Source organism: Eptesicus fuscus, chromosome 5 (genome assembly GCF_027574615.1).
Source record: "Eptesicus fuscus isolate TK198812 chromosome 5, DD_ASM_mEF_20220401, whole genome shotgun sequence".
Lineage (NCBI taxonomy): Eukaryota > Metazoa > Chordata > Mammalia > Chiroptera > Vespertilionidae > Eptesicus > Eptesicus fuscus.
In genome coordinates, this window is record NC_072477.1 from 39433055 (window position 1) to 39444516 (window position 11462).

Genomic DNA, 11462 nt, shown 5'->3' on the forward strand with positions numbered 1-11462 from the left:
AAGCAGGGAGGGTTTGGAAAGGTTGGAAATGAAACCTGAACCATACATGCAGGCCTGAAGTGGAAACTGAAACTTACTTAACGTCACCTGCCCACCCCACATATACACATATATACATATAGGCACATATATGTGCCTTTTTAAAGGGTGGTGACTATATGTGATAGTTTGTGTCCTTTAATGTAAGTTTTTGTTGAATAGTTACATTTTTATATCAGGCCATGTGATCATAAGTAAGATCCCTCTACCTCTTGATATCTCATACTCTAGCCAGTTTGTTCAGTGGTTAGAGCATTGGCCCATGGACTGAAAGGATGAGGGTTCAATTCCAGTCAAGGGCATGTACTTGGTTGCAGGCTCGATCCCCAGCCCTGGTCAGGGTGCATGTGGGAGGCAACCAATAGATGTGTCTCTCTCAACGATGTTTCTATCTGTCTCTTCCCCTCCCTTCCACTCTCTCTAAAAATCAATGGGAAAAATATCCTCGGGTGAGGATCAACAACAACAACAAAAAGAAAGGTATCTCAAGAAGAAAAGAGTGTTCTAAGTCCAAAAAGTTCCACCTCAAAGTCATAAACTTCTGGCACAAATTACAGTGGGATTTGTCCCAATGATGTTAAGTTTATGATAAATTCCTTACAACACATACCAGTTTGTTAATACTATTTCCCAACAATGGCTTTTCTCCATGTCCACTCATTTAACTTAGCAATATCTAGTGTTACTGTGCATGCTCAATGCAAAGCACTCTATTTATATTATCTCATTTAATCTCCTCATGACCCCATGAGGCATAGGCATGCTTCTATCCTCCTCTTCTGACAGAGGAGGGACTGAGGCTCTGTGGTTGTGTAGCTTGACAGAAGCTGTCCAGCCAGTGCAGGGTCAGAGCCAGAACGTGGCACCATGCTGCTTCCTGAGTGCACATGTGGTCAGTTACTTTGCCCTTCCTTGTAGAATCTTTGGTCCTGATGTGTTGCTGGACTGTTCACACATTTGCCTTGTTTTCCAACTGGATTGTAACCTATCTAAAATCAGATATTATGATTCGTTCATCTTGCTGTTTTCAAAAATACCTAGCATGCCATAGCCTCATAATAAAAGTGTACTGATTGACTTGAACATTATCCCTCAAACTTACAGATCTCACATCTTCATTTCTCCCTTTTGGGGGACGTGATGGATGTTGCATGAATGAAGCATGAAGAACCAATGGTATTTTTTATTCTACAGGTATTTCTCAAAGGAGTAGGCTCCTTTCTGATTATAATAATTCAAACATTGTCTTATTTAAGGTAAAATACATCGACATTATTATTTCATTTGCTTCCTACTGTATTTTATCACTTGTTCCTCATCTCCAGATACCTAGTTGAGAAGCATTAGCCTTTTGCTATGCATAGTTTGAGTTATTTATGTCCTATTTTTATTTCTCTTTGGGGATTTCCTATAAACCACATCTAGCCCTCCAACTTTGGGGGGAGGGGGAAAAAGATGTGTGCTGGTCTGGTCTATTGCTAAATATGTATTTCCTTTCTTTGAATCTGTACTGTGTGGTTTTACCACAAGTGTAAAGTAAAGGTTAAAAGAGGCTAATTGGTACAAAAGGTCCTTAGGTTAAAAAAAAAAATCAAATTTGTCATAACATGAAATTTTACTTTGAGTGTCCAGTTAGTTTAATGTATAAATAATTACAACCAACAGAATAACAGAATATTATAAAATGTAAATTCAACCGGCTATTGATCATTTATTGACTTAAATTCAAATACATTATTCAAGTAGTTATAGCATTCTTAGATAATGATATAGTGTATTAGTATCATTTTAAACATTCTTAACTTTTTACATATAACATTTATTCAATAGTTAACAGATATTTATTGAGCACCTACTATGTGTCAGGCTTAGTGCTCTAGAGCAGTGGTCGGCAAACTCATTAGTCAACAGAGCCAAATATCAACAGGACAACGATTGAAATTTCTTTTGAGAGCCAAAAACCGACTTCTGCGCACGGGCCACGAAGTTTCTTTTCTTTTTCTTTTTATTGGCTTCTCATCTTTTATTTTTTTATTATTATTTTTAATTTCTTTATTGATTAAGGTATCACATATTTGTCCTCATCCCCCACAATCGCACTGTACGTGCGCGCCCACACGCGGTATTTTGTGGAAGAGTCATACTCAAGGGGCCAAAGAGCCGCATGTAGCTCCAGAGCTGGTTTGCTTACCACTGCTCTAGAGTTACACTGGTAACCAAGACAGACACAGACCCTGCCCTTATGGAACATTCTAGAAAGACGAATTAAAAAAAAAACAAAAAACAGTAAAGTAACCAAAATGACAAAGAACTGCAAGTTGTAGTAAGTGCTAAAAAACACCACCACCGCTCTGCCTTAGGGCTCCGCTGTCTCCCTCCACACGCACCGGTGCCCCGCCTGCCACGGCCTCGGGCTCCGGGCCCTCAGCCCTTCAGCCGGTGGCTTCGCCTGCTGCCCAGAGCCAGGGGTGTGCGTGACAGCTGTGTGCGGTGTGAAGGGTGTGCCTCCCGCGGTGCGTGTGTGACTGCTGTGTGCGGTGCGAAGGGTGTGCCTCCCGCAGCCTCGGGGGCCACTGCTCGCGTTTCTCTTCGTGGTGGTGAACGCCGTCTGCCCGCTCGGGAGGCGCCCGCGCCCCGCGCCCCGCGCGATGAGGGCCAACGAGGACCGGGAGATGGGACTGGGAGCATTATGTTCTATATATGAAGGAGATGAAAGTTTCCGGGAATTAAGTCCAGTTTCATGCCAACATAGGATCGGTGAAAATGGTGATCCCAGCGCCTTCCTCATGGAGGTTTCCGGGACAGGAACATACCCCAGCCCCCTCCAGTGATACCCAGGATCGCTTTCTGCAACACCAGATCCCCAGCCAGGAAGGAGCGCACATGCGCCGAGTTAGGAAGCGGGGAAGCCAACCTCGGCGCCGCCAGGCCAAGAGCAGTTCGTGGAGAATCACCACCCCGTGAACTCCGACATCCATAAGAATATCCTCAGTTGGAACTCCTAATGTAGCCCCATGCAGTAAGAGAGAAAAGAAGGAACAGCTTACAAAAGCCCAGAAGCGTAAGCCGGCAGATAGAACAGATCACAAAGGAGAGCTTCCTGAGGCTGGAACTGGGTGGAGGTGAAGCACGCATTTACAGCTACAATGAGGTGTGACTGTTGATGTCAGCACACCGGAGAATGGGCATGCTTAACGGTGACTCTCAATTAGTGATGATATGGAAACGCAGGAAAACAAGTCACGGGAAGAAATGCTTTGATTTCTTAGGAGGAATGAAGCATTTTATTTAGGTCAGACCCTAGTTGTAGTTTCCCATCGTTATCAAGAAAGAGTTCCTGGTTTTGTTGTTTTAAAGGGTTTACTCCCATTCTGAATTTTTCTGCCAACTATTCTCAGTATTTTTCTTGCACGAATTGTAGCTTCAAATGTATTAAACTGATACCGAACACAGGAAGTTCATTCTCGTTGTAGAACTTCATGAAATGAGTTTTGCATGCTGCTTAAGTGCCAGTCCTGTCAGAAGTAACTAATATGATCCAAGGAGAGTTAAAGACTAGCATTTTAGTGAGGACCTAATGGGTATATTCTTACAGTTCATTTTAAAGTCAGTTGTTTGGGCCATGGGGTGCCCGTTCCATAAAAACTGTGTAAAACAATCTTTGTGCTTCTAGTATGTAGTACAAAAATAGGGGGTGGAGGCTGGAGGTGGTTTAAGTTCCCAAACCAGTAGCTGTAAATGTTTACCTTTGATATGAAGCGGAAATAACTCAATATGGTAGCTTAAACTTGTTGAATATTTCTTTTATCTTTTTTCATAGTTAAGCAAAAGTGGCACTAAAGATGATGAATAGCACTTGGAATTGGAAACAAGGGAAGAGCATCCTTAAAAAGCAAACTGGGTTCAAACTCTTTTGTCACTCTTTTCTGGCATTGAGGTGGCTTGTTATAAAAGCATTTTTTTGTATGTTTCTTACATAAAAATGTTTTAAGCTGAAAGTTCAGGAAGAGATTTGGTTGTATTAAATTATTTTCACAAACTTGCCTTAATAAAAGGTGAAATGTTAAAAAAACACACACACACACACACACACACACACAAACACACACCAAAAACAAACAAAACAAACAAAAAAAACACACACCAAAAACAAACCAAACAAAAAAAACAAACACACAACACCATCAACATATCCCAGAACAAATAGGGGCTGGGATAAAGAATCAAGTTGGGGTAGGGTTGGGTGGCAGGGTAAAAATGCTTTAGATTGCATGGTTTGGTTTTGGCCTTTCTAAGGAGGAAATATTTAACCTGAAAATTGAAGAGTTAGTAGCAGATAGGTGAAAGGTGTGTGTGTATACACATCTCACAAAAAGGAAGCTGTAGATATAAAGTCATTGAGGCAGGAAAGAATTTTGGGGGTTGAGGCACTGAGAGAAGCCTGGTATGGTTCTAAAAAGGAGAAAGTCATTGAAAGGTGTTAAGCAGGTATGTGACAAGATCTGATCTACTGGCTCAGAGGACACTCTCCATGGGTGAGGAAAATAGATCCAAAGAGGAACAAGGAAGAACAAGAGAGACGTTTGGAAGCCACTGTGGTTTTTGAGGTGGGAAATGGTGGTGACTTGGACAAGAATGGTAGTAGTGAAGGTAGACAAAAATGGATGGATTGGTGGTGGGATGAACATGGAGGATGTGGAAGAGAGGAGTGAAGCCTGATTCATCTTTTTGACTTGAGACAAATGTAATAGAATGTGGGAATGGGGAAGCGATTTTGTAGGAATTGGGTCTGTCTTGAACGTGTTAGGTTTGAAATGTTTATAAGCTATCCAAACTAAGAAGTCAAGTTGGCAGGTGACAAGCTTACTAGTGTGAACTCAGAGGAGGGGTCCCTATTAGAACTATTACTTGGGGAATAATCAGCTTATAAACAGCATTTGAAAGTCTGGGAATGGGTAAGATCAGCTAGGAAAAAGAATTCAAAGAGAAAGAGTATTTAGGATAAATTCCCAATTTATACATTGGATAGGAGTAAAGGAACTTGCAAGGAGCCCAAGGAAAAAAGTGGAGAGACAGGTAGGAGAGAAACCAGGGAGCCCCCAAGAAAGAACAATGTTAAGTAATCAAGATTTGGACAAACAACTTAATCTTTCTGTGCCTCTGTCTCCTCCTCTCTAAAATAAAAATTTATAAAACATGTAGAGTTTTTATTAAATAAATTAGAATAGTGTAATAGTTTTCTATTGTTTTTGGAACAAAGTACCATATGCTTAGTGTCTTCAAGCAACAAAAATGTATCATCTTCCATATCTGGGGGTCAGAAGTCCAAAGTAGATCTTTTTCACCAGGCTGATATCAATGTGTCGGCAGGCCTGTGTTCCTTCTGGGGAGACTGTTTCTTTGCCTTTCTAGCTTCTAAGGACTGCCTGTTTTCCTCTACTCATAGCCTCCTTGTTACCCTAAAGCTGGCAATGGGGGGTTGAGATGGGACATCACTCCAACCTCCCTTCCATGATCACATCTCCTTCTGACTCTGCTTCCCTCACCCCCTTCCACTGTTTACACTTGTTTCCTCTATCTAGACCAGTGGTTCTCAACCTTCCTAATGCCGCGACCCTTTAATACAGTTCCTCATGTTGTGGTGACCCCCAACCATAAAATTATTTTCGTTGCTACTTCATAACTGTAATTTTGCTACTGTTATGAATCGTAATGTAAATATCTGATATGCAGGATGTCTTAGGCGACCCCTGTGAAAGGGTCGTTCGACCCCCAAAGGGGTCGCGACCCACAGGTTGAGAACCGCTGATCTAGACCATCTTTACTCTCCATCAGGTCGAGTCCTGTGCACTCACTTTGTCAGCCCCATTCCAACACCACCGTTCGCAGAAGCCTGTTCAACCCTGGCAACAATGTCTTCTCCCTCCCTCAACGTTAGTGCCCTGTTGATGTCCTGCAGATGCACCTGTGTTGTAAGCATGTCTGCATGAACTCTACTTCTCCCCACCAGGCTCTCAGCTTGTTCAGGCAGTGACTGCATTTTATTGCACCCGCACAGACTCTCGATGCTGTGTGGGAATCCTGGCTCTGCCACTTGCTAGCTTGTGGCTTTGAGCAAGTTTCTTAACCTCTCTGTGCTTCAGTATCCTTATCTGCTAAGTGGGGTTAATGGTATTACCTACTCAATAGGGTGATGGCGAGGGTTTACAGAATAAAACACAGGGGCTAGCACTTTCAGCACTAGTTAGCGTTTGTTGAACATTTGCACATCTGGGTGCTTGGGAATTTGTTACCATTTATTTTGGGAGAACAGAGACTTAAGTGTCACATGACTCTCCCCAAATCGGAGAAGAACCAGGTCTGGAACTTACATCATTTCAACTCCACTTCCCAGATACCCCCTCTCCTCAGTTGGAAGGAATATATTTATTTTATTTGAGTGTTTTGTCTTTTTCTTAAGTGAGAGCCTGGAGTCAGGCTACCTAATTTTACATGCTCTGGCTTTAACATATAGGAGATGATTTGGGCAAAAATTTCAGCCTGTAAAATTTTCACATTCTGCATCATATCTGGCCAGCCCTTAAGTCTCAGTTGTAAATTCTTCGATGCTAAACCTACAAGCTACTTGAGAGCAAGCTGCCAATTTCTCTCAATGACATGAAATTCCTATAGTATCTGGGGGGCCTCAGCTACCTCTGGCAGTGCCATGGCATTATTCCCGGTTACCTTGCTCTTTTACTTGGATTTGGACTTGCTAGGGGACTGGAATGTCGATCTCGAAAGTGCCTTCGATGATACAAATATCTGTCTTAGGTTTAAGAGAAAAATAAAATTACTCCAGCTAATAAGATTAGCTGCTGGTGGTTGTCAGAATGTACATCGGGGATTCAGTTTGGCTCAACTGTCATCCTCCTGGGGCAGAAATGGAAATCTCAGTGGTTTGAGAACCCTTCTTTGCTTCAGGAAACCACAGGTTGCAGTGCAGATCCCGTGACGGTATCGCTTGGAGAAGTAGGGCAGAGAAACTCTGGCAGCCTGAGAAGACGGGAGGTACTTGAACTCTGCACTGGTTGTACTTCACGTCATTCTCTGGCTCAAAAATCTCAAATGGCATTCTACTGCCAACAGGATGAATCTAGACTCTTTGGCCTTGCTTATAAGATCTGCTACAAACCAAGTTCACTTTTCTTTCCTGGCTTTATGACTGCCCCAGCCCTGCCAGCAGCCACACGCCTCTTGTCATCATTCTCTGAAGTACCCATAGGCTATAGTTTCATTGAGGCAATGCTAAAGTGTAATGTTAAGGAGGGAAATAGTCATATTCCACTTCTAACCTCATGGGGTAGATGATAATAATAACAATTACTATATACCAAGCATCGTACAAAAAGCACTTTACACACATTAACTCATTTTAACCTTCAAAGCCTAATCCCCATCCCGTTTTACCAATAAGGAAACTCAGGTGTTAAGGAAATGGCCCACAGTTCTGTAGCTAGAAAATGGTGCAGCCAGGATTCCAACCCCAGCCTGTCTTCTTAACCTGTTCTGGAGACACTCGTTCCTACTGACATTTGAACCTCCAGGAACTTTTACTGCCTCTGCCGACTTTGTAAGACTTTGCTGGCTGAAGCTGAGCCTTGTAAAGGAGAAAACGGACCACGTCTCCCTTAAAGCCAGTGTGCTCCCCAGAGCACAGTGTGCATTATCATTGGATAACTGTCTTTATTTTTGCTACACGGGACCAAACAAAGCTAGGGGTTTCTCTGTATCGTCTGCCTTGCTGAGAACGCTTATTGAATTACAAGTTCCTGTTTATGTGAGTTGTATAATCTAACTAAGCTTTCCACAAGAGTGCACTGAGTTAACGAATAACAGCTGTGGGTAGCATGAAAAACAACTTGGTGTTACCTGGAGTGTCATCGCCCGTGGTTCCCCACCTTGGCTGCACATTAGAGTCACAGGGGAAGCTTTTATAAAATACCAGGTGACAGGGCCCTTCCCAGACCTTGAATTGCATTTTGGCTGGTGTGAGTGGGTGGGCAGGCATTGGTGGTTTTTGAAATCATGCCAGGTGATACTAACGTGTAGCCAGGGATAGATCTCATGGGCTAGGGCAGTGGTCGGCAAACTCATTAGTCAACAGAGCCAAATATCAACAGGGCAACGATTGAAATTTCTTTTGAGAGCCAATTTTTTAAAACTTAAACTTCTTCTAACGCCACTTCTTCAAAATAGACTCACCCAGGACGTGGTATTTTGTGGAAGAGCCACACTCAAGGGGCCAAAGAGCCGCATGTGGCTCGTGAGCCACGGTTTGCCGACCACTGGGCTAGGGAAAAAGGTGTGTGTTAATTTGTTTGGAGTGATCTGTAATCCTTCATAATGATCCCATTCCCTAATTAACTTAAACCTTGAACAATATGGGTCCTTTTGAACTATCCAAAATGTATTTTTTAAAAATGTGAACAATGACAGTACTGTGGACACACACATGAGTTAATGAAACACAAAATATTTCAGATATGGGCTGTTCTTGGAACTTTGTGCATCCAGGTGAATCGAGCGTGGTTTGAGGGTGAGCATCTTCAGCCTCCCCTGGGGCTGGTTAGAATGCAGGAAGTCAGGCCACCCGCTTTGATTAGATCCCCACATCATGTGTAAGACTGTCTGTCTCAGCCCCCTCATTTTACACATGGGGGAGAGGACACAGGGTGTGAACAAGCTGCCGGACCTGACACCCAGAGCCTCGACTCCCACAGTGGGAGCCGAGAGGCCGTGTCTCCTGATTCCTGGGCTTGTGACTCTTCCACTACGTTATGCTGATATGCCATAAAAATTCCGGGCTTTCTTTCCCTGAGTGGGTCAAGATTATATTCCCTCTCTCTCAAGAATGTTCCCAGGATGTGGGACGGAAAATGTTTTTTTAAATAATTAAACTCATGTTTGGTAAAGGGGGAAAGACTCCTATGACAAAATGTAGACTTGTTCTGTCAAATCTAATTTTATTTGGCCTCAAAAAGAAAACAGGTAGGACTATTGTAAAATCTTAAAAGAAAGGAAGAAAATGCTTTAAGTATGATGCCATAAAGTGGAAGTGGGTAAAAACAAATCTTAAATAACAAAGGTTGGGTTTCACGCCAATAAAAATTTCCACTTCAGCTCTGCTTATAATGATTTGTTGGTATAAATGAGAGCAGGGGCAAAAAACTGGCAATGCATGTTTAAATCAAACAATGATCCGGCCCCAATCCTGCAGATTAAACCATATTTTAAGTCCTGTGTGCTGTCTTTCAATTTCTTAGGTTTCTATTTATGAGAGGCAGAGGATTGTGGAAACACTTTTTTTTGAGTGCTCTGTGCAAGACACTTGGTAAGGTCCTACATGATATATGTAGACGGTTATAGTCCTCAGCGACCTATTGCTAACCTTACTGCTGCGGTAACAAATGACCACAAACAGTGGCTTAGCTTATAATGTCTGCATTATCTTAACGGTTCTGGAGATCAGAAGCTCAAACCATTTCTCACGGGGCTGAAATCAAGGTGTTGGCAAGCCTGTGTTCTTTCTGGGAGCGCTCGAGGAGAACCCACTTGCTTGCCTTTTCCAGATTCTAGAGGCTGCCTGCATTCTTTGGCTCGTGGCCCCTTCCTCCACATTGAAAGCCAGCAGTGCAGCATCTCTCCTCTCTGTCCTCTGCTTCCATCCTTATGTCGAGCCTCTCTCTGACTCTGACCCTCCTGCCTCCCTCTTAATAGGACTCCTGTGATTACATTGGGCCCACCCAGCAAATCTTGGATGATCTCCCTATCTCAAGATCCTTACTTTAGTCACATCTGCAAAATCCCTTTTTGGACATAAGGTAGCATATACACAGGTTCAGGGATTAGGATGTGGATGCCTTTGGTTGGGTTGAAGGAGGTGGGGGTGGTGACTCACTGTAGGGGGGCCAAGAAGAGAGGCCAAGGATGAGATACAAATGGCTGGGGAATTTTCTGAGATACAAATATATGTGTTGCTTCCTGTATTTCATTCTTTATGCTCCCTCACTTACTAGTAAGTAGGAAGCCAGATTCTGACTTTGCCTCAGGCTGGACAGAAAGCAGAAGTTGCTGGCAAGACACTTCCCTTTCTTTGATTTTTAAAGGCCCAAGTGCATTGAGAAAGTGGTGCTGGGTGGCCTGAAAAGAGAGGCGAGGTCTTTGGGGCGGGCTGGGTGGGATTAGGAGTGTGGAAACTCTAGTTCCCTGGAAGTCACGAGACCTCACAGAAAGGATTACATGGCTCATGGTTTTGCCTGGATTCCAGTGCCCGCAGGCAAAGCGCAGAATCGGCATAGCTGATAACCAGGAGACCATGGGGTGTCCCGGTGACCGAGGTCCAGAGGAGCCTCCCTGGGGTCTGGGTCCTAGAGGAGGGCCAAGAACTAGAGATCGAAATGCACTCCAGCATGGCATGACGAGGACTTGAAATTCAAGTAAATTGACTTGAGAAAAATAAAGAAATGCAATGTTTTTTTCCCCAAGTGTCTAAACCATAAATATAAAATGAAATAAGATCAGTGAATAAAAGGCATATAAAGAAGGTGGGTAAGCTTCTCCATTCCTCACAGCTCTAAGTCTGGAGTGACCTGCAGTCAGATGATAGAGGATTATACTGCAGCGCACTACACATACTCAGGAGGGGAGTGCGGGATACAGAGGGTACCTCATTCTAACTCAGGGGTCGGGAAAGACTTTCTGAAAGAATGAGTATCTAAGCTGATTGGGAGATGATAAGTGTGTGTGTGGTTTTTTTTAATTTATTGGCGTGACATTGGTTAATAAAATTATATAGGTTTAAGTGTACAATTCTATAATACATCATCTGTATATTGTATTGTGTGTTCATCACCTACAGTCAAGTCTCCTCCCATCACCATTTATCTCCCCCTCTACCCTTTTGTACTTCCCCACCCGCTTTTCCTCTGTTAGTCACTATACTGTTGTCTATCTGTGGGTTTTTGGTTTTCTTCTTAATCCCTTCACTTTTTTCACCCAGCCCTCTAACCCGCCCCTCCTCTCTGACAGCTGTCAGTCTGTTCTCTGTACCTATGAGTCTGTTTTTATTTGGTTTGTTTGTTTATTTTGTTCATTAGATTCCACATATGAGTGAAATCATATGGTATTTGTCTTTCTCTGATTGCCTTATTTCACTTATAATACTTTCCAGGTTCATCCATGCTATTGCAAAAGGTAAAATTTCCTTCCTTTTTTTTTTTACAGCCGAGTAGTAGTCAATTGTGTAAATGTACCACAGCTTAAAAAAATTTTTTTTAATGGATTTCAGAGAGGAAGGGAGAGGGAGAGAGAGATAGAAACATCAATGATGAGAGAGAATCATTGACTGGCTGCCTCCTGCACGCCCCCTACTGGGGATTGAG

General features: G+C 42.9%; 1 pseudogene; it reads left to right on the forward strand.

Annotated features, from left to right (window-relative positions):
* The first annotated feature begins 2687 nt into the window (after positions 1-2687).
* LOC103283742 (RWD domain-containing protein 4-like) lies at positions 2688-3926 on the forward strand (annotated as a pseudogene).
* The last annotated feature ends 7536 nt before the right edge of the window (positions 3927-11462 follow it).